Source organism: Lagopus muta, chromosome 7, assembly GCF_023343835.1.
Source record: "Lagopus muta isolate bLagMut1 chromosome 7, bLagMut1 primary, whole genome shotgun sequence".
Taxonomy (NCBI): Eukaryota; Metazoa; Chordata; class Aves; order Galliformes; family Phasianidae; genus Lagopus; species Lagopus muta.
The window spans coordinates 14,456,615-14,482,016 of NC_064439.1; the positions used below are offsets into that span (position 1 = coordinate 14,456,615).

At 39.0% G+C, this 25,402-nt stretch overlaps 1 protein-coding gene across 3 annotated transcripts in view; it reads right to left on the reverse strand.

Annotated features, from left to right (window-relative positions):
• The window catches only part of ZEB1 (zinc finger E-box binding homeobox 1), a 102,841-nt gene that overhangs the window by 25,497 nt on the left and 51,942 nt on the right, over positions 1-25,402 (reverse strand). The window contains exon 1 of one of the 3 annotated variants that reach the window (XM_048952283.1): positions 11,079-11,219. The exons of the other annotated variants lie outside the window; for them this stretch is intronic. The gene's annotated coding sequence lies outside the window, so the exon portion shown is untranslated. Of the gene's footprint in view, positions 1-11,078; positions 11,220-25,402 lie in introns of those variants that run through there. 3 annotated transcript variants of the gene reach the window in all.

Below are 25,402 nucleotides of genomic sequence, written 5' to 3' on the forward strand. Positions count from 1 at the left end.
CCATGACAGGTGCCAGCCTCAACCAGTAAACAACCTTATACTGGAGATGAAGATGGTTGAGGACACGTGACAAGTTCTATGAATTAAAGCCTGTCCTCAAAATAGTCTAGATCTGTAGTGCCAATGCACAGTCTTACAGGAAAGCTGTCACAGAGCTGGCAATGGTGTAGGGAACCTGCTTTGGCAGGGGGTTGGACTCGATGATCTCTGGAGGTCCCTTCCAACCCTTACACTTCTGTGATTCTGTGAACCTCTGGGTGCCAGAAGGAGGATGGCACAGATGACATGGGTGCCAGCAAGAATCCGAATTGCTCAGCACAGCATGAGGGTAAAGATGTGCAGATGGCAAGGGAGCTCTGAGACTGGTACCAAGTTGCTACATGCAGTAGACACAGTTCAGTAAAGTTACTCTGTGATATGCAGGCTGACCTCTCAGCATTTAGTACAGAGAGCAGCTGGGTCATCCAGCGGCAGAGCTTCTGGGGTACCCACACAGTTTTAGCTACCCACCTACCACCTGAGCAGATAGACACATATTGCAAGTATTCAGTTTTGGTCCAACGATAATTTTAAAACGCAGGAGAACACATGTTTATGTATGTATACATACTCAGTTATGATAATCTAAAATTAGATTTGGAAACGTGTACCTCTACCTATTCCATCATAAAAAATATTTGATTTTGAAATGTTTGACTTATTAGAAAAGCGACTGAAGAAATGTAATTTTCAGCCCATTGCTTTGAGTCTTTACATTACTCTGCAGTTCTCCTGCTAAAATGGAAGCTTTACAGTTTTGCAAAATGAAGACTTTTGGTGAGACAGAGGGACATGCAATGGTGATTTCCCTATTGTATCTTCAAATGACGGTCCTTTCACTAATGAAAAAGCTAACTACTGAACAAGCAGTCTCTCTCCTCTGTCTTCATGTAAATTCTACATGCAAATAAGAAAATTCTCAGTAGCAGCATAATTTGAAAAATGGCTTTACCACAAGGTGCTTATGGGTTTGGAAATAGTAGAAAAGGTCGCAAAAGAAAAAAATTAACATTCAGAAACAAGAAAGACAAAGGTACATGAGAAAGTTAACTGTATCCCTTGCCTGTTACCTCCCTTGTATAACACAAGGTTGGAGAGGTTTCCACAAATGGGAACTACAATCTGTATAATTCCATGTCAAGTTCTCCTGTCAGGAAGTTTTACTGAAGCTTAAAGTAAGTTTAATACTTTAAATCATAGAATCATTTGATCAATAGAATAAAATATCAATCATTCTATGGCTCTATGATTCTAATACTTTAAGGATTCACAAAAACTTAAGAACAGCAATAATCCAATTATTCTTCTTCCTCCCTCCCAGCATTTTTTTTTTTTTTTTCAATCTCTGGGAGGTAAAAGTAGCACCCAATAATTTCAATGCAGCCTCTGACAGCAGGCAGGACTGCCTTAGTTCCTTTCTTTCACTCTCACCTCCCCAGTTCAGCCCAGGTAAGTTCACCTTTACATTTCCAGTGCTGACTTCATAGCCCACCGCTTTACCCAGAAGACTGGAAAGAAGAATCCCCCCATCTGTCTGCTGTCTCTCCCAGCTGGGTACAGCACAGGGCCTCTATGCTTAATGGCCCCAGAGGCAACCAAGCATGTTGAGCACTGAAGCTCAGCGCATACAGATGTACAGATAGCTGGGAAGCCTTTCTCTTCTAGTGCCTCCAATGACTGAAAAGCGTAACGGTGAACTAAAAGGAGGAAAGGCTGAAAGAAATATTTCAGAGTTACTCTGCTTTTACTCTTCAAAAAATCCTTTCCAACTGATGACTTCGTTTTGCTGTATGTATTTATATGATGACTGTGTTGTTTCTACAAGGTTCTTATTTGTGATGCTTGAAATTTTTTCTTTTATTAAACTCCTCACATATGAAATAAACATTAACTAAAAGAAGCATTTGATAGGTAAGATTATGAATTACTTTCCCAAAGACAGATTTTTAAAAACAGGAGATTTATTACCACAGTAAAAAAGTAACCCTTGAACACAGATAAATGCCACAAAGTTGAAGATGAGCAAAAAAACCAGCCTCATCATTAACAGGTACTCAGCACTCATCTGGGAGAACGTGGACAATGACAAGAATTGATATGACAGCAGCAAAGTAGAGAGACTCATTGTGAGAGATGTGTAGGCATAAACCAGGCACATACCATAGTAGCATGCATACAAATTACCTACAAGTTCCTTCCTATTGACCACAGCACTAAAAAAGTGTAGTATCCTATTTCTGTCCATAGCTGTAGCAAAAATGGAATAAAACCGCAATACATCTGATTTTGATTTATCCTCATTAAGACCAAGTCTAAATCACAGTTTGATAATTACCTTCATCCACACTCAAAAGCTGCATTTCTTTCAATATAGAGCAGCTGGCCCATTTAGCATTATTCATGAAAACTCAGGTTAGTATAAATTATCAGTTGTAAACTCATTCCCTGATGCCAACTCAATAATTGTATGAAATAATTCCACTTCTGTGGAACCCCTGCACAGGTATCACTTGCAGACCATCCATCCATGCATCAGTTGCTCTGAACCTAGAGGCATTAATTTGGGTATCATTGGTAATCTTCAGAAGACACATCTGACAAGAAGTATATTTTGATAATACTGGTGATTTTATATAACACCATTACCTAGGTCTATATGCAGTAAATACTTATTTCACAGATACTAAAAATACCGTGATAGAGATTTATACAGCTTTGAGATCCTCTTAGATGTGACACAGAAAAATGAAACTGCCAGTGACACGTTTTATATAGAAGAACAGCCTATTGCAGCAATTCTCTCTAGCACCCACAGTTTTATGACTATCATAATGTGCTGTTAGTAAACTCTTCAACATCGATACAACCAAATACGTGGTGGAGATATCACCACAAAGAATCACACATCTTAGGAAGCTCTGACATTCTTCTTTACCCTCTCACAAATCCCACAAAGTCAGCAACAAATGATGCAACTTTGAACTGATATTGCATAAATATAATCTGAATTTAAGGTTATCTAAAAAAAAAAAAATACAGAAATAATCATTTTATTTCATTTCATAATGGTCTTCCTTAACCTCAAGCTCAAATTAATTTGTCATGAGTAGAATACTCAGTTGTTTACAATGATCCAACAGTTGAAATACTCCAATATTCTGGTATTTCCCCTGGCTAGAACTTGTTCCTTATGGCAAAAGAGAAGGGAATTTCCATTTTTTCTTTCAAATTTTCTTTTAAGTTGACAAACCACATTTTGGCTTTGCTCTGATTTCACATAATAGCAGATAAGCATTTTCAATGGTGTGCTAGATTTTAGTTTCCAGAACATGGGTCCTGACTTCTGGATTCAGAAAGACTAAATTGTAGATACTGTATGTTATACAAAACATTTCTAATTTACTTTTTATCTGAAAATAAAGAACACAAAGAGATGTAGGATAATAAAAACATCGAAGAACACAGTTTTAGTAAGTATAATTTGGGTGACCTGGCCTGCTTCATATAGTGTTGCATCTTGAATAATCTGAGTTTAATATGCATACGAATAAATGACACATACGTAACTTTTTGCATTCATCGTCGCAGCTCATCAGCCAGAACATCAGTCATACAAAATTACCGTCTGGGAGTGCTATGACAAATTCCAAGTTTCCCCAATGTTTAAGTATATCCTCATCTTACAATACTGGTTTTTACCTTACAGATTTTTCACATTGCTGACTTTCAGTTCTTTCTGAAATATTAAATCAGATATGATTTATATCTTTTATTTGTGCGAACTGGAAATATACTACAACTGTAGCTTGTTATTTTGCAAGATAATGAGCAGCTATCATTCCCAGAAACCAACTGTAATGTAAGAACATGGATGAAGAGACAGTCAAAGAATATGTGAAGGATTTACAGTATTTTACTAGATTTCAAGGACAGACATTCCCTGGTGTTCTATTTAAACAGGTGGACACATGACAGATTGAAAGCATTTAAATGGAATAGCAGAAAGCTCAAGGAAAGGTTTAATACTCCAAAGATGTGTGTCATAAGGAAAACATACCTTCCTAAAACAACAATGGGAAATTACGTTAGGGAATTTTCACACGTTGAAATAAAACTATATATATTTAAACACATCAGAATGAAACCGAATGGATATTTCTGACATTATACTAAGGAAATAAAAATACCTTGCCATACTAAGCTCTGAACTTCAAAGGGCTGTGACTGTAGCCCACAGCACACTTCAGTGAGGTCTTCATATTCTTTGAAGATCAAGTAACTTCTAATCCTGTTTCCAAAGGCAGCATTTTTAACTTTCAAAAGCTGTAATCCGGATTTGCTCCTACATTCCTGTACACAGATTTTTCATATATACCTACTGAGTCTACCAGCAAAGGCAATTATATCTAGACCTTTAGACGTTGTGATGAACTTGAAGAACTAGCTCTCCAGCTCCCATTCTGAAGTATAACCTTCATCTGGTTAAATCGAGTTAAAATAGCTCATGAACATAGTTAACATCACATTTCAATGAGAGTCAGGCTCACAAAGGTTTGATGAGAGAATAGGGCGAACTCCCAAAGTTGCACATCATGCTGACACAGTAAAAGTGCATCTGCTCCCCATCAGAGCCTTGACGAAGTACTGCAGGGATGAGTGGGAGAATATACCAGATCCTCTGGTTGGAATTCAGATGCACAAATGCACCCTGACACAACAAAATACTGAATTTATGCTGTAAAAATAAGAATTAAAAAAACCCTATTCAATTCTCAACAGATGAACTATTTAGATGAGCTAGCAAACTAGTTATTCAGTTAGTGCAACATTATAGTAATGTCAGCTGAATAAATGGCAGCTAGGATCCTAATGCTAAAACTAGTCTTAAATATTCTTACTAAAGCTTTATAGTATGCAGCTACACGATACGCTGAATTTCCAAGAAAGTAAGCACTTATGTTTGATAAGGATCAACACATAGCACAGAAACACTTGTGAAAAGTTTCTAACAAATAAATAAGTTAAAAAAGAGACCAGCAAATGAAGATGATTTAAAACACCAGTGCATGAGGGATAACAGCAAGATTTAAACGATACTGGAATTTATCACACAGCAGGTACATCCCATGACTTTTTAATGGTGATGAATAATTGTATTCAATTTAGTCCAACATTTCTGAATTCTCACTGTCTACACAGGGAAAAAGCTAGATATTTTGAGACTTTAACTTAAGAGAGCTTATCTGCTTCATTTGATGTTGAAATTCATATGTAAGGTGAATGAACTGCAATAAAAAAGAATCCAACAAGGGATCACCTAAGGGTAGCTTAAATAAAGAGACTGGTTTCCCAAAAAATAAAAAAAAATCCAAACTTGTATTTATTCACATAAATGATTAGACATGCATTATAGGCATTCTTAAATGTAATCCTGCCAGCCTTTTGCAAGTGAATGGGAAAGACAGAAAGGGAGTTAACAGATGAGCCTGACTTCAGATGAATACCAAGGACGGAAAGAAGCACCTGTTAGACACCAAAAGACAGACTTCCTCTTTGGGAAGGCTACTGCAGAAACAGCTGAGCATTAAAAAGCCCCAATAGAAGTGTTTCCCATACGGATAAAAATGTTTTGTTTCAGAGGCAAACGATCATCCATCTTTCCATACATGGTGCTGTTTTATTGAAATGCTCACTGAGGTTGTATGAGACAATGACCCCAAGTAATCTGCCTCAAAAAGAAGCTGACCCTTCCTTCTCCTTCTACTGAAGGATGAAAATATGTTATATGATGTTCTCTTGGGTTGATTCCCTTATCTGACATTCTTCTATCGGCTCTTACACCATGAAAACAGAACTCAGTCCAAAGACAAGAAGCAACCCAAACAAACTGTGCAGGCTTCGATTGAGTTATGAAGAGACAGAACTTCTAAAAAGGGAGAAAACCTTTCAAACATCTCATTAATTGTCTTTATTGCTTCATAGGCAGTCTTCTAAAAATTTCCCAAGAGCTGCTTGACTAAAATTGCAAGTCAGAGAGATACCAAAGATAGCAAAGGCCTGGTGTTACCTGTAGCTATTCTAGCACATGCAAAACTTTGATTTTTCCATACAGTATTTCTACGCAAGAATTTAATTTTTAAGAATCTTTTGTGCTCCGTCAGACCAGTCCAACTGCAATTCACTCACATGCCACAAAAAGAAATAACAATGAAAATAAAGCTAATAACAAAGCGTTGTAACCTAATTACTCAATTCATGAACGTTAATAACAGACAGCTGTTGGTATTTGAGATATTAAACATCTCTAGGCCTCTAGAACCTTCATTTTGTAAGGGAAAAAGTGTAAGGAAACATGATATTTAAAAAGTATGAAGCATTACAGCGTGATCAGATCTGACTCTCAGAACTTCTGAAACAGGAGAAATACTTTTTCCAATCTCTGATTTTTATTTATTTTTTTCCCCCAAGAAGTTACACACAAACCCATTCTGAAGATTTATCTACTATTCTGCTTTTCATGAAAATACTTGAGACATCTTCATGGTTACAAGTGTGGATGACCACGAGCTAAGATGATGAGGATTGGGACAGAATTAAGTCATCCTCTGACTTCCTCTCAAGGGGAATCCTGATTTTTGAAAGCCATAATGCTACTACTGGAAAGAAGGTGCTGGGAATTGTACTAAGGGCAGTCACTCAACAAAAGGCTTTGGAGAAGTCATTGAATAGAAAATCAATATATCCATGAAAGACAAACAGGCAAAACAAAGGTGGAAGGATGGGAAAATCCAGGAGAAATCCCAGGATCAACACTGGTGGTGAAAGACACCGTGTAGAAGTCTGAGACATCTGTTGTGGGCTGGGAAAACTCTTGGGTTTTTAAAGCCTAGCGTGAGACATGTGAGGTGAAATAAATACTCGTTCATAGAAATATGAATTAGTACACTCACCCCTGCATCCAGAGCCGATCTTTTTACTCAATGACATATTAGTTCTTTTTGGAGGATGAGGAACGCCATGAGAAAAAGGGCAAAAAATTAAGAACAGACCCACAAGGCTTCACACTGCAGTGTAAGCACAACATGACCTAAAATACTCTTCAGTGTAAAAGCGAAAATTAACTTTGTTTTAGCAGCCAAATTCAGACCAATTAGTAACCACTGCACTCTAATAGGAAGCAACTGGTTTGAGCACGGCAGGTAATCACTGTACTCCGGAAAGCAGCAGCTGTAAAAGGTACTGTAACAATGCATCATCTGGCTTGCTTATGAGCTCTGCTGATTAACAAACTCAAGGCCACACAAGCATTCAGCAAGGAAAGGAAAAAAAAAGTAAGAGGGTGGGTAATTAAACTTTTCCAACCTCAGCATTACTGCGCCATGCAAAGAAACACGTGTGAGCATTCCCCGTGCTGGCTCCACTCCAGGCTTCTCCTCTGCCTTATTGCTGCCTCGTGCCACCACTCCCATCAGCTTAAACCCATTAGCAGCTGCAAAAGGAACCAAACTTTCTCAACACAAATGTCATTTTATACTATCTGTGATTGGGAGTTTGAATGACAGGTGATGACTGAGACCTTAAGGCATTTTTTTTTGCAATAAACCATACAGAAGTGATACAAATGAAATATAAAGCATATTAGTGCTTAGGAATAAATTCCAAAGTTCCAGAATTTTGTTATTACAAATATATATGTTTTTAAATCAAATCCTGTACATTTGCAAAGCCACACACTCATTTCTTCATGCCACATTGCAGACAGATTCCTTTTTCCCAGAGAATTAACTCTCAGCTGTTGGGCTGCCTGCAGTGGGCAAAGAGATTGGCTCTGGAATGCAATGATCCTCGCAGGTGCAATGTTTCAGGGAAACTGAGTGCAGTGCTATCACCAACCAGACCAGAAAAAGGATGTACCACCATAATCCCAGCACAGCCAGAGAACTGCTCCCCTACTTTATAAAGAGCACAAACTAGCTCTTAAGGGAGATAACGATGATTATTTTTAGAATATATTTAGTTAACCAGTACCTGGATCCTATAGCAGTCCATTAACTCAGTGCACAGGTTCGGCACTCTCTCATTTTAGATACTCATGGAGTAAAACCTGTGATGTGCTGGCTCTTACAGGGAGATACCTGTACGTCAGCATTTTATTCGTAGCCACTTGCTCTACTAAAGATTTTAGCAGAAGTTACAAATTCTTACTATAATTCTACTGGGATTTGACCACTAAGCATGACAGCTCAGAAATAACTTTCTTATTAATAAGCAAGTGTGAAAATACAGAATAAAATGAATTCCTGCACCACTTTCAATAAACAGTTCTGATGTGTCTGGTAAGGTGTGCGTATGTTCAGGTCACTGATAAAGAAAACACTGCAGTGAAGAAAAATGAGTAGCAATTTTTTGGTTGGAGAAACTCAAGGTGCATAGGAAAGCCCTTGCAAAGTTCTGACATAAGCTCTCAACAATCATTTTCAATTTCTTAGGTTCATGCTGTCTCTAGGGTGCCTACAGACCTACAAGGAACTACATATTCTTCTAAGTCAAGACACAAGAGTGAGTGGGGGCTTTAATTTACCTTCATAATGAGTTCACTAGGTCAAATGAGACACCAGCAATACCAGTATAAGTCATACAGTTATTTGTGCTTATCAGCTGCATGGATACACACTCAGTATTATCTGATGATCATCCTTACCTACAAGCTTATTGATTTCTATTCATTAGTGAACAGAAGCCCACATTACTTAAGCACGATTTGCAACCAAATAAATCACAGCCCTATTTTCCTTGAATCTTATTTTTGAATAGCAGTGAGAAAGCACCTGATGTCCTTTCTGGAAGTATTTAGGATGCTGATCTAAGATCAAAAGCATCAGAGACCAGACTAAGAATCACTGCACTCATCAGAAAGACAGATGTCTGACTGATGGTCAAATTCCTTTGGAGCATCTACTTTTATTTGGGAAGAACAACATCTAATTTTTCCAAGTAAAAATGTTGGATTTTATTTTCAGTCTTATTTTTACGATATACCACAGAGAGATCATTAGAAACAGGTAAGCAATTAATTGACCATTTGCAGTTAAAGAAGTCAGGTTTTTTTTTAATAATAAAAATGTCAGCCACATATACCCATTCTAGGCACTTGTCAAAATGCAGCCCCCCCTTAGAAAAATGAGGTACAACTGAGCAGCAGAAACGTTCTAGCAGTGGTTTAGCAAACAAGGAGCTGTCAACTTCCAATAAGCTATTATTCACACCTCTTTAATCACTGCCACAGAGTCGATTATAAATAGCCTCATACATTTTTAAATAAGGTCATTCTGAAATGAAACAACAAAGAAGGTAGTAAATATTCCAGTACATAAGCAATTTAAATTCTACAGCATAACAGAACTGTGCATTCTCAAATACTCCATTTAAAGAAAGCCAACAAAACCTTTTATTAACTGGTGCAAATAGTGTCAGGTGCGTAATCTCTGTGAGATCAATAAACCAGCTCAATTATGTGATAGTTTGTAAACAGATTTGAAAGAAATGAAACTATTAAAACTTGCTCATAAAATCCAGCTCCAACAGCATTATTTAAAAACATACAGTAATACAAATGAAGTTAATACAACACATGCATTACAAGCGTCAACCTGCTATGCAAAGATTTTATATGAATATGAAACAGCTCCTCTGCACTTTCCCAGAAGCAGAACACAAATAAAAGACTTAAGTAGAGCCCTGACTCACGGCAAACCCTGTTTTGTACTTTCTTGAGATTTTAAAGCACTCAGAATGAACACATAAAGAAAAAACAGAACGGAATTAAATAAACACGAGTGAGTTCTTACTTTTCCTCTCCTCTCTCAAATTCAAGAACACTTGATAGGAACATGACAAAATACTGGTAATTTCCAATCTTTACAAATCAGCTTAGGAAAAAAAAAGACAAAAATTAGAAGCATTTAAAACTATGTAGCGCTTTGTCAGAAATGTTGCCATAAACGCAGACATGAAATTGACGGCAACTGAAAATTAATTTAGCGATATGAGAGACGGAAAAAATTAGAAGTAAAAAGTAAAGACATAGTTTCCATTTTACTGACACCCTACAGGCTTGTTACAGGGATAGGAACCAGAAATCACCTCACAGTTTTTGCTTTTCTAATTTGATACCCACTTCTGTAGAAAGACACAGTTTTTCAAAGTCGCTAAGCAAAGTCCTGTTTCTGCAAAAACTCATCACTTCTCAGTGCTCTGCTATGGGCAGTTCACTTTGGAACACATGTTCCCTTGATGGGGAAGGAGAACTTTTGATTCTTCACGGCCTTGATTCTTAAAAAACTCATATTCTACATGAGCAGGCAGCGCTCCCACATCTTCCTGTCTGGGAACAGATCTCAATACTTGGTGTGACAGGGCTGCATTGAAGTCTGTATTACTGTATCAGGGTGGATGTGGGCAGATGTGAGCTGTGTCTTCTTGCCTTTTTGTGTTCTCACTATGGAACCAGAGAGACCTCCCAGATAAAGGCCATTCAGACCACTTAAGAACTACATAGCTATCAAAGCTACATCCCAAAACACCCTAGAAATCAGCACAGAGGATCCACCAACATATGTTTTCAGTTATTCCCACAATAAGACAGTATCCCTAAAAATACTGCAACTTGGTTCATGCCCCATGGCTTGAAAACATCATTTTCTTAGGTGTACGCCCTCTGTCTACCTTGAATTCCCTAATTCTTTTCCTAATAGAACAATACTTCTGATACCTTTAAGCTTCATTCATGGATTTTTTTTTAGCCTGTACCAGGAAAACTGATGACTATCTGAAACTTCTTTTCTCCAAAAAAAACTGTGCCATATTTCATGCTCTGAGAATATCATCTTCTGTTGGCCTCCCTCCCTGATTCTCCATTTGTTTTGTAGAAGAGATTTTTCGTGCTGCCATCCTAAAAGCTTTTCACAATCACAAAGCCTCTCGCGTGCTGTTTACAAGATGTTTCTGGAAGAAACACAGAACCTATACAGATTTCTTACCTGTAGGAGCATTTTGGGAGGAGGGGTTCAGACACTCTGTAATACCGAGAATGCATCTTCTTTGAACTATGTGCAATGAAACAGAAATCTTCCTTCTTGTTGAACACAGAACTAGATTTGTAACCTGGCAATTGAGAGAAGTCTGGCACACAGCGGTTTCAGTGGTTACTGTGAGTCTCACAGTAGTCTGCTTTCAGAACCTTGGAGAAGCCATGGAGGAACAGTAAGCTCCAATACATAAAAGAAAAAAATGTGACGCGTTTCCTGACGCTGTGATAAGAATGGAGTTGAGATCCACAAAGCTCAGTGAGCCAGAGAGCTGACAGGTTTTAACTGAAGATCTTCCAGCACGCAGCTACTGAGCACTGCCACCAGAGACCAAGAAAGCTCCAGCCCTGCGTGGCACTCCACCAGAGAGGGTGAAAGGATCATGCAAAGAAAATGGATCAAACCACATGACTTCCAGGGACCAAGAGCGGTGCTCCATGTTCCCAACAGTACCCAAAGTGAGCGCACACCAAACTACAAAGAGGCCTAGAGCAGAATGAGCCCCCAAACCAATGAAACAAGTAAAAGGTAAGACATAAAACACAATAAAATTATACCTGTTGTTTGTATTCGTTAGTATCAGAGGTGACCTCTACAAAAAATAAAAAAGAAATATAAAGATTGAGTTTTAAAAGCTATATATAAAGAACAGACATACACATATGTACGAATAAATTGCAAAATTCAACAACCTCGAAAACTGCTACAATCCATCTGACATTCAGATAATCAACAGAGGAAACCTTACAGTAAATCCTGCAAGGAAGAGCACCCCTTCTTGTGATGCTTTTTTTCCAACTAGCTGAGCAGAGGGCAGAAGCAGGAGTGGAAGCTCAGCTCATTCAGCTCAGTGAAGAACCAAGACTTAAACTGACCCTGCTGAAACAAAGCCCTCACATGACAGAGTATTACTCAACAGGTAGGGAACATGACACAAAGCATGGCAAAGAAGGCAATGCACATGCAAAGACAAAAGTAGTGTGTTGGCTCTGTATATGTGTATGGTAATTGAGAATGAAGCGGTACCCAGTGAAGAATACACCCAGGACAGGATACCTGGGCATCACTTGAAGGGAAACAGAGACTTTAAGAGTTAAGTTTCACCTGAGTCTCTGCCCAGACACTCACTGGTACATGTGTATTAGGAAAGGGTGGTAACTTGTCTTGCATAACATCCATACGGTTCTCAGCTTTTTTGCCTTTCTGACTTGCTGGAGGTTACCACGATTACAGCACTTCTTCTGGGTACGTACTAAACACAGACACCTCCCTTGCTAAAAGACACTTCTACATGTATGTGATTTCCAGGAGAATCCTAACATTTTATTTTAAATAGATTTGGGAAGAGATGCCTGAACTCCCCTATTTCTGCAGAAAGCACAAAGGAGGACAACATCACTGGAATGCAATGAGCTAGCCTAAGTTTTAAAGCTAGGCATACTGCAAAGAAAGACCCGCGTTAGTGCACAGACTGCTCTGCAAGCACATGCAAGCTCCATCTGCCTGCATCCCAGCTGATGGCAAGCCAGAAGCTTCACTGGTGATGCAGCCTTGTGCCCAGCGTGAACAAACCTAATCCTGCAGCCTAACCCTGCTGCTTAGCCTGCTTACTGGGTCAGCTGTGCCGCCATCAAGACAGGTAGGTACAAGGGATGTTTTATCAAGTCCTTGGAGAAACAAATCAGGATAATGATAATTTCAAGGCTTATTCTTATTTTATGAGAACTTGCCACTAGACAAAACAAAACAAACAGGTGGCACCTACTCTTTGATTTGGAGCTTTGCTCTTACACAGGACAGACAGGCTGATGGCAAGGTTGGAAGTTATCCCATAAATCAGGCTGTGCTGTGCACGTGAGCCTGTGCTCCGCAACCCAGCAGAGCTCACTCAGCTTACCAGCAGGGTATTTCCAGGAGAATTTGGAGGTTTTCCTGTTGAGCAAAGGAATTAGGCCGATGAAGAACGGATCAGTGACAGCATGGCTTAATGTGGTTCTTGCCAATAATCTGAAAAGATGAGCCACTTGTCAGAAAGTATCTATGGAAAAGTTCATTTTGCTTCCTGAAGTCATTCTGAATTAGCCACACATTGGTGCAGCTGGTACATCTGCAGAGAAGTACCTAGAAGAGAATTTTTTCCTACTCTGTCTTAGTATTTATGTATGCCCAGATCCATATTTCAATCATCCTCAATTCACAAGTCAACAACATATCAGAGGGTGATTCCTGTACTCATCTTAATTTTTTAAACTCACGATTAGCTCAAACTCTGAAGACAAACTATGAAAAGCTTATTATTTGCAGGAAAATGCTAGCAAACTAACGCAATACTCAAATTTAGCATAAGGCCTCCTGGAGAAAAAGTGAGCAATGTCAGCCAATGTTTTAGGATACATACAGTGTGATGACATGAGCAGTAAAAAACATTCCACTGTTAAAAATATGAAAGCACTTTATTGTATATTAAATATTAGAGGTAGTTCCTGTAGTTAATGGATCACTTTTATACCTGTGCAAGATCTTCAACTCTGTGAATGTGTGCTTATATTTACTCTACTAATTTTCAGCTTAGAATTTTTGTATGCACTTAGTAGCTTTCTGTATTTGAGACTAAAAATTGTTTTCAAGACTTCTACTTCCTCTGGAGGAATTTTTCAGGAAGTTGTGCGGCAGTTCCCCCCCCCCCCCCAAGTTAGTTAATTCAAATCTGTGCAGAGAAAAATCTCCTTTAAAATGTTCTGTGAAAGCACCTTTGGAACAGTGCCACTTAAACAAATGACAACTATGTGTGAAGGTGAGAAAAAATCCTCATAATACAAAGTCAACTTTAAACTTAGAACTAAAAAGTGATCTTAGAGATTAGCAAAGAAAAAGTGAAAAGGGAAAGTTGTTTTTGCATTGCACCATGTGAAATTAAAGGTTTAAGAAATGCTTATAAATTAACTTTAGCTCTTAACAAGTATTTGCTAACTACAGAAAATCTCTAAAGACAGATTAACGGTAGCAAATGCCAACAAATGAATTCCTCCTCTAGAATCAAGTAACGAGCAGCTAACAGATCAGCAGCCAGACATGTGCCATCTGTGAGCTGTGCTAATTAGATTATTTCCAGGGAAGTAATAGTCTCTACACCCCAGTCACTTGATCTTTCTAATTTCATCTAACTTTGAACAGTATCTCAGTAGGTAGCAACTCAGTAACACACTGCAGTCACAAATCAGCATTAATGCCATGATTGGGAGCATCCCTGCTCACCACTTCAAGTTGTTGGAAAACAAATTCCTGGGCTTGAAAGAAATTAGCATTACAGAAATCTCACACTTTTTTTGTCACAACGTTAAACTGTGAGAGGCATTTTGTTAACGTATACACTAATCTCAGTGGTCCAATATGTTTCAATGCAATACTCTTGAGACAACTGTGTAACATCATCTGACAATGCAGTGGAGGGAGATTAGGTTACCACAGGTACCCTTATACAACAGGGAGGAGGCTTTGGAATTGGTAAAACCCAGTAAGGCAGATGACAAATCTATCTGTGCTAGAGCAGTCAGGTCAGACTTCACATTATGATCACTTAGATTAGAATTACAGAGATTAGAATCACTTACACTTAGATTAGAATCACTTAGATTAGAATTTACAGACTTTACATTATGATCGCTTTCATGAAACACAAATGGTGTGTGTTACTTACGGTCATAGGTGATTCCCTTCTGAGGGGGGCAGAGGGCTGGATCTGATGACCAGACCCACAGGGTTGGTGCATCCTTAAGGCTTGGGTCAAAAATATTAACAGGAAATGTCCTAGGCTGGTACAGCCCTCAGGATACTATCTGCTCTCGCTTTTTTTCACGTGGGTAGTAACAAAGCCCAAGAGTAACCAAGAGACTTCGGGGCTTTGGATAGATCAGTAAAGGGATGAGGAGCACTCTTCTATCCCTCCTTTTGTAAGGAGTGACATTTAAAGAAACAGATGGACCCAGCTTACTGATACCTGGCTTTGAGGCTGGTGGCACCAGCAGAATTTGGGATTTTTTTTGACCATGGGATTACCTATGTGACGCCAGGCCCACATGGCCTGGCTGGATTCACCTTTTTCAAAAGGGGAAAAGAAATTTTACTCACAGTTTAGTGGGGCTGACTGCAAGAGCTTCAAGTTAGGTTTGAAAGGGAAAAGTGATAAGATCAGGCTAAACAATCAGGTTTATTAATGATAAACTATAGGATGGCATAACAATGCCTGAGAGAAAGTGTGTTTGTTGGTGAGGGCTTCCAATTTGCTCCACCACAGTGTGAGCACAATGAAACGTACTTGAAATGCCATAGGTCCCTTCTGTCCCAGACTATTCTACTCTTATGATTCTATTCTTGAGAAACCCTCTTAAAGCAATAGCTTCTCCTACTGTTTGCTTAATATCTTAGAGCCAAACTATAAAGCATTACAAAACATAATTAGAAAATAATGTTGTAGTAGATACTTGAATAAGAAACTGTTTGATCACCCAAGTACCAAATGCCAAAGTTCAGACAAGTGACAGTACTGAACTGGTGACAAGGCCAAGGGGTTTCTTGCAGCACAGCTTCCACTGACGTGTCAGCTTCCCACTGCCGACAGCAAAGGACTTTACTCCTCTCAATGCCATCAGCCAATCTCATTTTCCTCTCTTGAAAAACAGTAATGGTGTCTACACACCTCTTCCACTTTCAACCCTTTTCCTCCATGACTGCATTTTGTCTCAAACTTTTTCCTGTGATCATTAAAGGCTTATGGTCTTGTTAGTTCTTAGATTTTACTATGAGAAGGGGAATTTGTTGCCACTTGAATGAAATCTGTGACATATTATCCTCCTTCAAAGAAGGAAACAAATTATGGGTGAAGACGTGGCTGGACAAATTGACAATTACAGAGTAGGCACTATGAAAGGATGAAGAAAGTAAAACACTCTTTACTTTGGCTGTCTTCAGCTTCTGGACCTGTGACTGAATGTCTTCTCCAAGACATTAAACTGCACTTAACATGGATAACAACTTCAAATGCAAACAGTTTCTCCAGTGTTTCTGTATTAATTCAATGAAGTTTATGTTGTCCTGCCCATTAATATTTTTCTATTTTTCTTTTCTTTAGTAAAGACTATTTTCAGAATCTATTACTAAAAAAAAAAAAAAAAAAAAAAAAAGGTGTGTAACAGACTTTGCTTTGCTTAGCCAACAACATTTCTATAAATATCACTCTTTGTCTTCAGAATAAATCTATGTCAGAACAAAGAAAAAACACAGTCCTGCTCCTAAGAGTACTTGACAAAAATGTTCCTGGAGTTTTTAAATGTTAGTATTTCAAAACAGCAATACGTAATTCTTATTTTGTTCCTTTTCACATACAAAGCTATTTTAATACATTTTAGCTTATTATAGCAATGCATTGGAATTCTAGATGTGTACTGAAAGCAAAATCACGAAACCACTTTGCTATTCTGTAGCCATTAGCTGTACCTCAGCTGTACCTCAGAATCACATGAAGGGATGTGAAATTTCATAAATAAAGACAGTTGGCAGCTTACAACAAAACCTGAATATTAATAGTGTTAAACAATTTTAAGTGTGCAAAGAAGAGTGCCATATCTGGAAACACTTCATGTTAATATTGATACTGTACTGCATTCCAAAGTTTACGCAGCTTGATGTAACTGCTAATTATGGAGATGAAAATCAGAAAATCGTGCATGTGAACAGAAAGTTAAGGTAAGCCTCAGGTTTTGCTTCTTTGAAAAAAAGAGTTAAAGTCATTTTGCTATAGGTCAGCATATCATCCGTTTGATTTAATTAAGATTTTTCTGGATGTTGATTTTCTGAGGTTTTCAGCAGGACAGATTACACTAGAATTTTCAATTAAAAAAAAAAACTTGCTAAGAGCTCAGAATTTTCTGGGTGTATAGAATGGAAACAATTCAACCACAAGGAGCAAAAGTCATTAGCTTTTATTTAGGACAGGTAGCATTTTTAATTCTGCTAACAGTATCAAAGAAAATATATTAATGAACTTGAATTGATAATACTGCCGTCTGCATCATCCCCAGAAAAGTTTTAGGATCTACCAAATGAACACTGAAAGCCACTGGTAGCTGCATGCTGAACAGCATAGGGAACATTAACACGGTTGTATGCAGTAACACCAAAAGCACTGAGACTTGCAGAGGAGAGAAGAGTGGACTCTGTGTATGAAGATAACTTAGTATAGATTGTGTACAAAAACGTAATTGGAAATCAAACAAAGATGACTGCACAAAATCACAACTGCTTCTGCAACGCCAGCTGGAATCCCCAGTGGGCATCACTACAGAGGTTTCACTTCCACGACCACCTGCCCATACTGCACAACTCCAGTCTCATGCAGAGCACAGGCCAGGCTGTGCTCTCATTAGGCAGCTGGTCACTTTTCATTTTCACAGGTATCACTGAGGGACTGATCATCCATTTCAGCTACTACAGGGCAGAAGGTATTCCTTCTTTGCATCCAAGTACTCACACAATATTCTTTACAACATCTCCCTGGCAGTAGGAAGAACTAGCTCCATATTTCAGAGAAATTAAGACTAAACTTAAAGAACAAACAAACCAAGAGCTCACTAACTGAAAAGTAAATCTGAAGTACTTCAAAGTTTTTACAACAATTTGTCAGTCTGGCAGCCATGTAAATGTTCAGCATTTCAATACAGGATGGTTTCTCCTGTGAACAGTGCTCCTACTCAAGTGACCTACAGCTACACGGCCAGAGCAATGCCTGCCTGCTGACCACTGAATGGAGAACAGACGTGCTGGAAAGTACACAGCTGTAATTAAAGACCACCACACCACCACTGTCCCAAGTATGGAAAGGCCACACTTCATGTTTTACGCGTGCTCTTCTCCTTCAGCTGTGACCACATGGGTTCACTGGATCTTGTCTGCTCTGAGAAATGAGTGGAGTAATGCGGCTCTCCTTTCCTCTCAACCCTACTGGTAGTGACAGCAATCTTATTTTGGCTCTCAACCGTTTCCCGTCAGACACCTCAAATAATTTTGAGCTGATGTTTTCAAAAGACACTACTAGCAAACTTCAAGAGATATGTGAACAAAGACTAAGCTTCACCTGCACCGGATTTCCTGGCACCTAAAGAACACTTTACAAACATTTATGCTCCTCCTGCCCACCCAAGCTGGCATAGCAGCAGCATCTCACTCCTTGATCGCTTCCTTAGAGCCTGCGCTTTGCCAGCCGTTAGTCTGCAGGCTTCTCTTCACGACTGCTTTTCAGTTAAACCATGGAATTCACTCAAGTTAGCGTAATACCAAAATTACAGAAGTAACGTGAGTGGCATACAAAATGTAGTATTAAAGAATACTCCGCAAAGCCTTTTCTCAAGTACACGCATCACCGGTTGAATGAAGGTTTTGCAGGCAGCTTTGCACAATTTTTGAAACTGTCAATGTTTCCTCGTTTTTCTTTTTAGATGCTATCCCAGTATTATAAGCAGTTAAGGAGATCATGTTCAGTGGAACCACACTCATCTCTAAGGGTCATCAGAAAGACCTTGCTGAGTGGACTGTTTTGTCAGCTGTTGACTTGAAAGATACGAAGGCCATCTAAAAAGGATCATTTTAGGGGCACCCGTAACTATGAGAACTACTCTCAACAGTGGCAAAAATTTCTATCATTTAACTGTTTAACATGAACCATACTCCACTTAGCAGCTCTCTGACGATAATTAAATCTTAACAATATGTATAAAAACGTATTTACCTCCTTTCTTAGTTAAAAGCAAATGAATATCCTTAATCAAATGGCACAGAACACGTGTTCAGAGCTTAAGGAAAAAGATTTGCTCAAATTTCACTTCAATGAACTCTGCAAAGTTGTTCTGCAGGAAGGAGGAACTTATAAAACTGAGACATTCACACTGGGGTGGAAACGTGGCAAACAAACCCCAGCCAGAATAGTGAACTTCTTGCAAAAAAAGTAATAAGCAACCAAAAAAGAAATATATAACTTGTTTTCACAAGGTCAAGTGTTACCCAGGTGCTTCATCAATTTAACACTTATTTCAAACTATTAGTCAGGTGTTGGTTCTAGGGTTAGAGCGTGGCTCAAAACGTGAGAGCCTGAATCATGCTGTTGGGAAGAAAAGCCAGTAAAGCAGACGTTTAAGAACTGAAAGGAAAGAACAGATGAGGGCAGTATAGATTTTTGTCAATTAATGCATGAGAAGATAAGGAAACATTTACAGCTATTTTTAGCTGCTGCTTCCTGCTGTTTTCCAGACTTACAGTGTTTAAATCCAAGTGCCACTTGCAGGGTGACGCTGCAGTTATGACAACTTTCCGAAGCTGAAGTTTTTCCAAGAAAAAGAAACATAAACAAAACCAAACCAAATCACTCAGATAGCATCCTTCTGGCTCCTTTTGCCTAAGTGATCTATGTCATGTCAGCTTATGTTAGTCAGGATGGATCTCAAAGGGTCATTAAAGGGTCATGGGTGCTGCATCATAAAACCAAACACCGAAAAACAGGGGAAGGGAATATCACTTTGTGCAGATAAATGAGGAGCAGTCAAAAAGGAATAAATAAGCAGAATTAAAGAAAATTATAACCTAAATTTAACCTAAAATTAAGAAAAATATAGCCTAGCAAAATTTCCATGTAGAAAAGATCAAGCTGACTAGTCAACAGCTAGAAGTGCACTGAAGTGCAGGTGTACAGGTGTAGTTAATTTAAAACAGCATGCAACTAATAAATAGGCAAATTCAAACAGTCAATTTCATCAAGACTGTTTGTTATAGCGATTGTCATTCCCAATCACACCTGGTGCATCATGTTAGGAAATCCTAAATTACTACCATCAAGGCAAATTTAATTGTTTTCCAGACTTGCTGAAATCACAGAGCTAACAGTTATGTTTTTTACTGTAGAGTTATGAGAAGGAGGCAGAGAAAGAAATCCAGAAGACAAACTATTTTTACATACCAAGTGCGGAAAATACAAAGTTTTGCTAAAGTATTTTCTAGGTTATGCTATGATTTACCTCTGTGTCACAAGGTAACTCTTTTACTTGTTGAAATTAGATATTTAAAGAGCCATAATTACAATATATATATACACGTACACAAATGCAAACATACACGCATTTGTGCGTTTTAGAGGATAAAATTGAAGATCAGCACACTGAAATGCTAAATTAGTTTTACACATAGTGAAACTGGGGTAAAGGTAACTGTAATTCCAGTAAAGGCACATAGAAACAACCACATCAAATGCCTTTTCAGTATTGATTTGCTCTGTTGGTAAGAAAGCAAAACTGTGTTAACCAAGTTTCTAAAACAAAAGGTTAGACGTGGAAATCGACTTTCATACACTCACATTAATTCAGAAAACAAAAATCTATCCAAGCTTCCACACATTCAATGCTTTGAGATTTAAGTTGATTTCATAATAGCTGTTACATGTTACAGAGCTATAAGTGAAAACAGATGGGAAAATCACTGCTTATTTTTACACACTGAAAACAATTTGTTTTGTGTGTGACAGTTCAGGTAGAAATAACTGCTGGTACGCATTAAAAACAAAGTAAGTGGCATTTCAGTTAATTTACTACTATACAGAATAGCTGCTATTACTGTCATTTTGCCACTACGAAGTCTCTCTATAAGCAAAACCCCAACACTTTAGAAAAAGCAGAGTAAAACGTAGAGAGAAAAATCAGAACACCAAAATTAAAAGCCAACAATTTTATACAGAGACAATGAGAAAACTTGGTAGAGTGACACAGCACAGCATGCCAGATCACACAGAGGGCATTTCATAGAGCAGACATATATAAATCTTTCTGTTCTGACTTCTAATGAACATAGACATTTTAACTCAGGAAGTGAGGGGAGCCACACAGCTGAATTTGGTCAGTTTGCTGTTCTCCTTTTAAACGCAGTTCCTTTAGTGTTGGTACTAGTATCAATCTTTCATGTTCTTCTCTACTTACACAGGGGTATTAGTCCTACCCCAGCAAAACCCAACAGCCTAAATGACGCAGAGGAACAGTGATTGAAACAGCCAACAAGTGTTTGCATGCTGGAAGATGAACTGGAAGGGAACTGGATGGAGACAGCAGCAGAGCAGCCCTGAGAATACCCACTGGTCCTTAAAGATGTCCAGGGCAATGGAGGATGATGCCCAGTGGCGGTCTGCCCAGAAACGTGAGAGTATAGCAAGAGGCCCACGTGTTGCCAAGATTCCTGTGTAAGGCTGCTTCTCCCAGAAGAAATGAGAGGCTGGCTCAGCCAGGGCCAGGAGGATACCTTGTGAGCTTAAGAAACTTAAGGTGGAAAGGATACAAACAACAAGCTAAGTGAAAAAGTGCAGTTACAAGCCCAGTGAGGGACAACAGAAGAAGACAAGCCACCACCTGATGCATGTGAAATACACACATGCCTTTGGTCTTCTTACCAGAAAGGGAATGCGAGTCAGAGGACCCTAAGAGGTACACTGTGAGCACACTTTTATCCACTTGGCCTCAGAAACCATCTTGGAGAGTTTTCAGGTTCTGAATACATTGTGGTAGAAGGCTGTCAGCTTAGAATGCTGTTGGAAAAGGAGTTCTGATACAACAGTATCTGGAGCTGTTGGTCACACCGGAGTCCCCAAAGATGACAGCCTAAAGTCAATGGTAGAATGCTCCAGCAGGAAAGCATGTGCCATACAGGAATCCCTGGTGAGCCTGAAAGTAGAAGGCAAATGCAGGCACAGACCAGGCCCTGTTCCCACTTTCAGTAAGGGGCTCAAAAATCATGCAAAGAATTGGTGCAGGACAGTTATTAGATCCTCACTCTGACTCAATACAGGCCCAGTGAGAAGACTGGATGATTAAGTTGAACAATAACTTTGATAAATAATTTCTATCTAAGGAGGTACTAAAAATCTGAGTTCTAGAGCAGACTACTCTTTTGGCTCAGGTTGAACTGCATTCTCACCACTGAGAGTGCAAGAACAAAGGGACAGCTGAGGTCAAGAGGCATAAGAGAGGCTTCCATTACCCTGTCACCATAGCTGAAGGATATCTCCCTCTTCTAACTGACCAGTGTGGAACCAAGGCATTTGTTGACACTCCAAAAGAACTCTTTATAATTATGCAGTTATTGCAAGAACAAAATTTAAAGATTGCTCAATACTCAGGTTGCTACTGAAATACTGTATTTTCAGTTGCTTATAACAGTAACATCAGCTAACTCTTTTTTGGTACATAATCTGAGGCAAGTGCTCAACAAGGAAGTTATCCATTGTAGAACAGCTCCAAACAGTTCAAGAATGTAGGTGAAAAAATTTAAAATCTAAGCAGAACACATGCACAAAACCCTCATACAAGGGCTGCTCTGAAAGTAACGCTTCCTATTTCCTTATGTCGGCACATGATGCCATAAGTAGACACTGGTGGTAAGGCAGCGGAGGCTGAAACTTCCCAGCCGCATTCCATGTCACTGCTGTGTGACAGATGGCAGCAAAGGGGCAGTCTGGTGTCTGGCACAGAAGCATGTGTGAAGCAAAGGTGTGTCACCAAATTCCTCCATGAGGAACAAACGGCAGCTACTGACATTCACTTGCTGGATTTTGATAGAGATCAACCAGTAGATGTGGGCACAGTGAGGCAGGGGGTGGTGCACTCCATCTGTGGTGACAGTGGGTCACCACTACCGGTGTAAATTTTGACAAGCATGGCCTGCAGGCTCTTATTTATTGCTGGTGAAAATGAATAGGTAGTGGTGGCAACAACGTTGAAAAATAATGCTTTGTAGCTGAGAATTTGCTCTATCAAGCAGATTTACTGTGCTCACTGCATCTCCTGTAGTTTCCAAGGAAATAAGTAGGAGGCATTACTTTCAGAGCAATCTCTATTTGAGCATGGTGGCATTTCCACTTTCAGAGGGAACCTGATATGTTTAACAGTGTGTAACTTATGTGGTAAGAATTTGCTTTCTTTGTCCCTCACAACTGACCTAAAACACATCTTCAGGGGAACGTGAGAATACAATATCCCACAGCAAGGCTCAGTGTTTTTCAGACTTCAACAGCTAAGATCTCCAAAAACTGGGGATAGCCCACTAATGTTAAGGATTGTTATACTTCACATTCTTCCCTGAGTAAAAGTTCATGCAGTTACAACACCCAAATGGTTTCAGTATAGCATACAGGCACTGTCCCAACAAACAAGTACCTTTTGTGCGCTGGCATTATCTGCAAGAGTACTGCCATGGCAGCACTACAAAAAGATTTAGAACTTCACTCAGAGCAAGTTCTACAAAGCTATGTTTAATAAAGTTAATTCTAAGGGTAAAGTTGGCCTTTTTAAAAAATGAATTTCCCTCGTGGTTTTAGCCTGTTGGTGAGGTAAGCACTAAAAATACAACCAAGAGGCCGGAAAGTTTCTTTTATGCTTTCAACTATTCTGCGCTGACACCTAGGCAACATAGAAAGGAAAATGTGACTGGAATGTAAAGGGCATAAATGAAACAAGGAAAATGAAAAAAAGTAGATTGTGTCAGATCTAGTGAGTGGGAAGCTACAGGAAGTTGGCAAGGGAGGAATTTGAGCCTACTTGGCAAGCAGAGTGGGAACTGGAGGGAAGGTCAGTGGAAAGCCACATTATTTGGGCAAAGAGGATGGAAGACAGAAGAGGCGAATGACTAAAAGTCAGCAAGAAAAGCAGCAGATAAAAGACAGCGAGCAGTTGGATAGAGAGCGAGAATGGGCATCGGGAAGGTGGGAAACTAGTGGGCAGAAGGAAAGGCACAAAAAGGGACTATTGCCAGAGACTGGAAACTTTGGGAACACGAGGAAGGAACAAGGAGGTTGTACCACTGTGCTGGAAAACAGACTAACACAGCTCTTTTCCAGTTCTCCTGATAGATGCAGTTAAGGTTGGGGCACAGCATGAAGGAATACACCAAAAGGAAAAAAAATAACAAAACCTATATTGCTACTTAGTGTAGAGAATGCACCTCCAATGTAAAGGAGCAAGAATCTCCTTGCATGTGACAAAGCATGTGACACCAGAATCCCAGCATCTTTGGCTTGTGTGCTGCAAAAGCTGGAAGGTGAAGTTGCAAATGACACAGTGCCGAGAATCTCTCAGCTAACCTAACTGTATGCCATGGGGTCTGATAATGCCAAGGTGACCATTCAGATTGTAATTCTTAAACCATATTATTTATCCTTTTTCCATTTTTTAGATACCCATCTTTTTTTTTTTTCCTCAAGAATTTCTAAAGCAAACAGCAACAGTCAGTGGGAGATCATCCTGACATTACATACTATTTCTGTGCTTAAGTCACAAGTTAAGCACCTAAGAATGTTAAGTCACCCAAAATTGATAGAAAAACTTCCTTTTAAAATCCCATCTCAAAGAAACACTGAGAAAAGAGACAAGAATTTTGATGTCCTATGAAAAACTACTTCAAAACAATTTTTATCTTGGAATAGCATTGAGCTATATTATACTTCATACATTATACTTGAAGACCCAAGGCAACCCACTGAACAACGCTGTGGAAAACAGTTGTGACAAGTTTCCTATTAAAAATATCATGCATCTTGCATTGAGGCTGGAGCCCTACGGAAGAAGTGAACACAATCAGGAAATTAATCAGAATTACACATACACATTTACAGTATGATACGAGCATCTGTGCATGGAGGAGAAAGAACAGAGGATAAAAGTGGTGAGATGCAACTTTAACACATAGCCTGCTGTTCTGGACCGCTGAATGCTCTCTCCATGTCACCCAGAAAGCTCACATGAAGGACAGGAGTTTAGAGAGGGCTTGCTTAAAGTGTTCTTTTCTCCTTTTAATAGAGTACGCCTTTTAAGCCCTAGAATGCAATCTGCAGGTATTCCATTTGCTGCAGCGTTTCTTTCAATGAAATTACATTTGACAAGATTCAGGTATCAACAATTAATTAAATCAGAAGTGGCAAATTATGTTCACAGCCCACTTAAAACATTAAAAGCTTCTTTCTCTGCTAAAGTTTAATAAGTAGAATTAACAGGATAATGCCACAGATTTTGAAAGCAATCTTTCTCTCAGGTGCGAGCTTCTGTTCTTTGGTTAGGAAGCTACATAGATCTGCCAAAGACTGAGAACTAACACTGCACGGGAATTGGTCATCTGCTCTACCTCTCTGCTACGACTAAATAACAGGGAATGGTGACCCACTTTATGTGCATGTTGAAGGCGTGACTAAGGATGAATCTCCC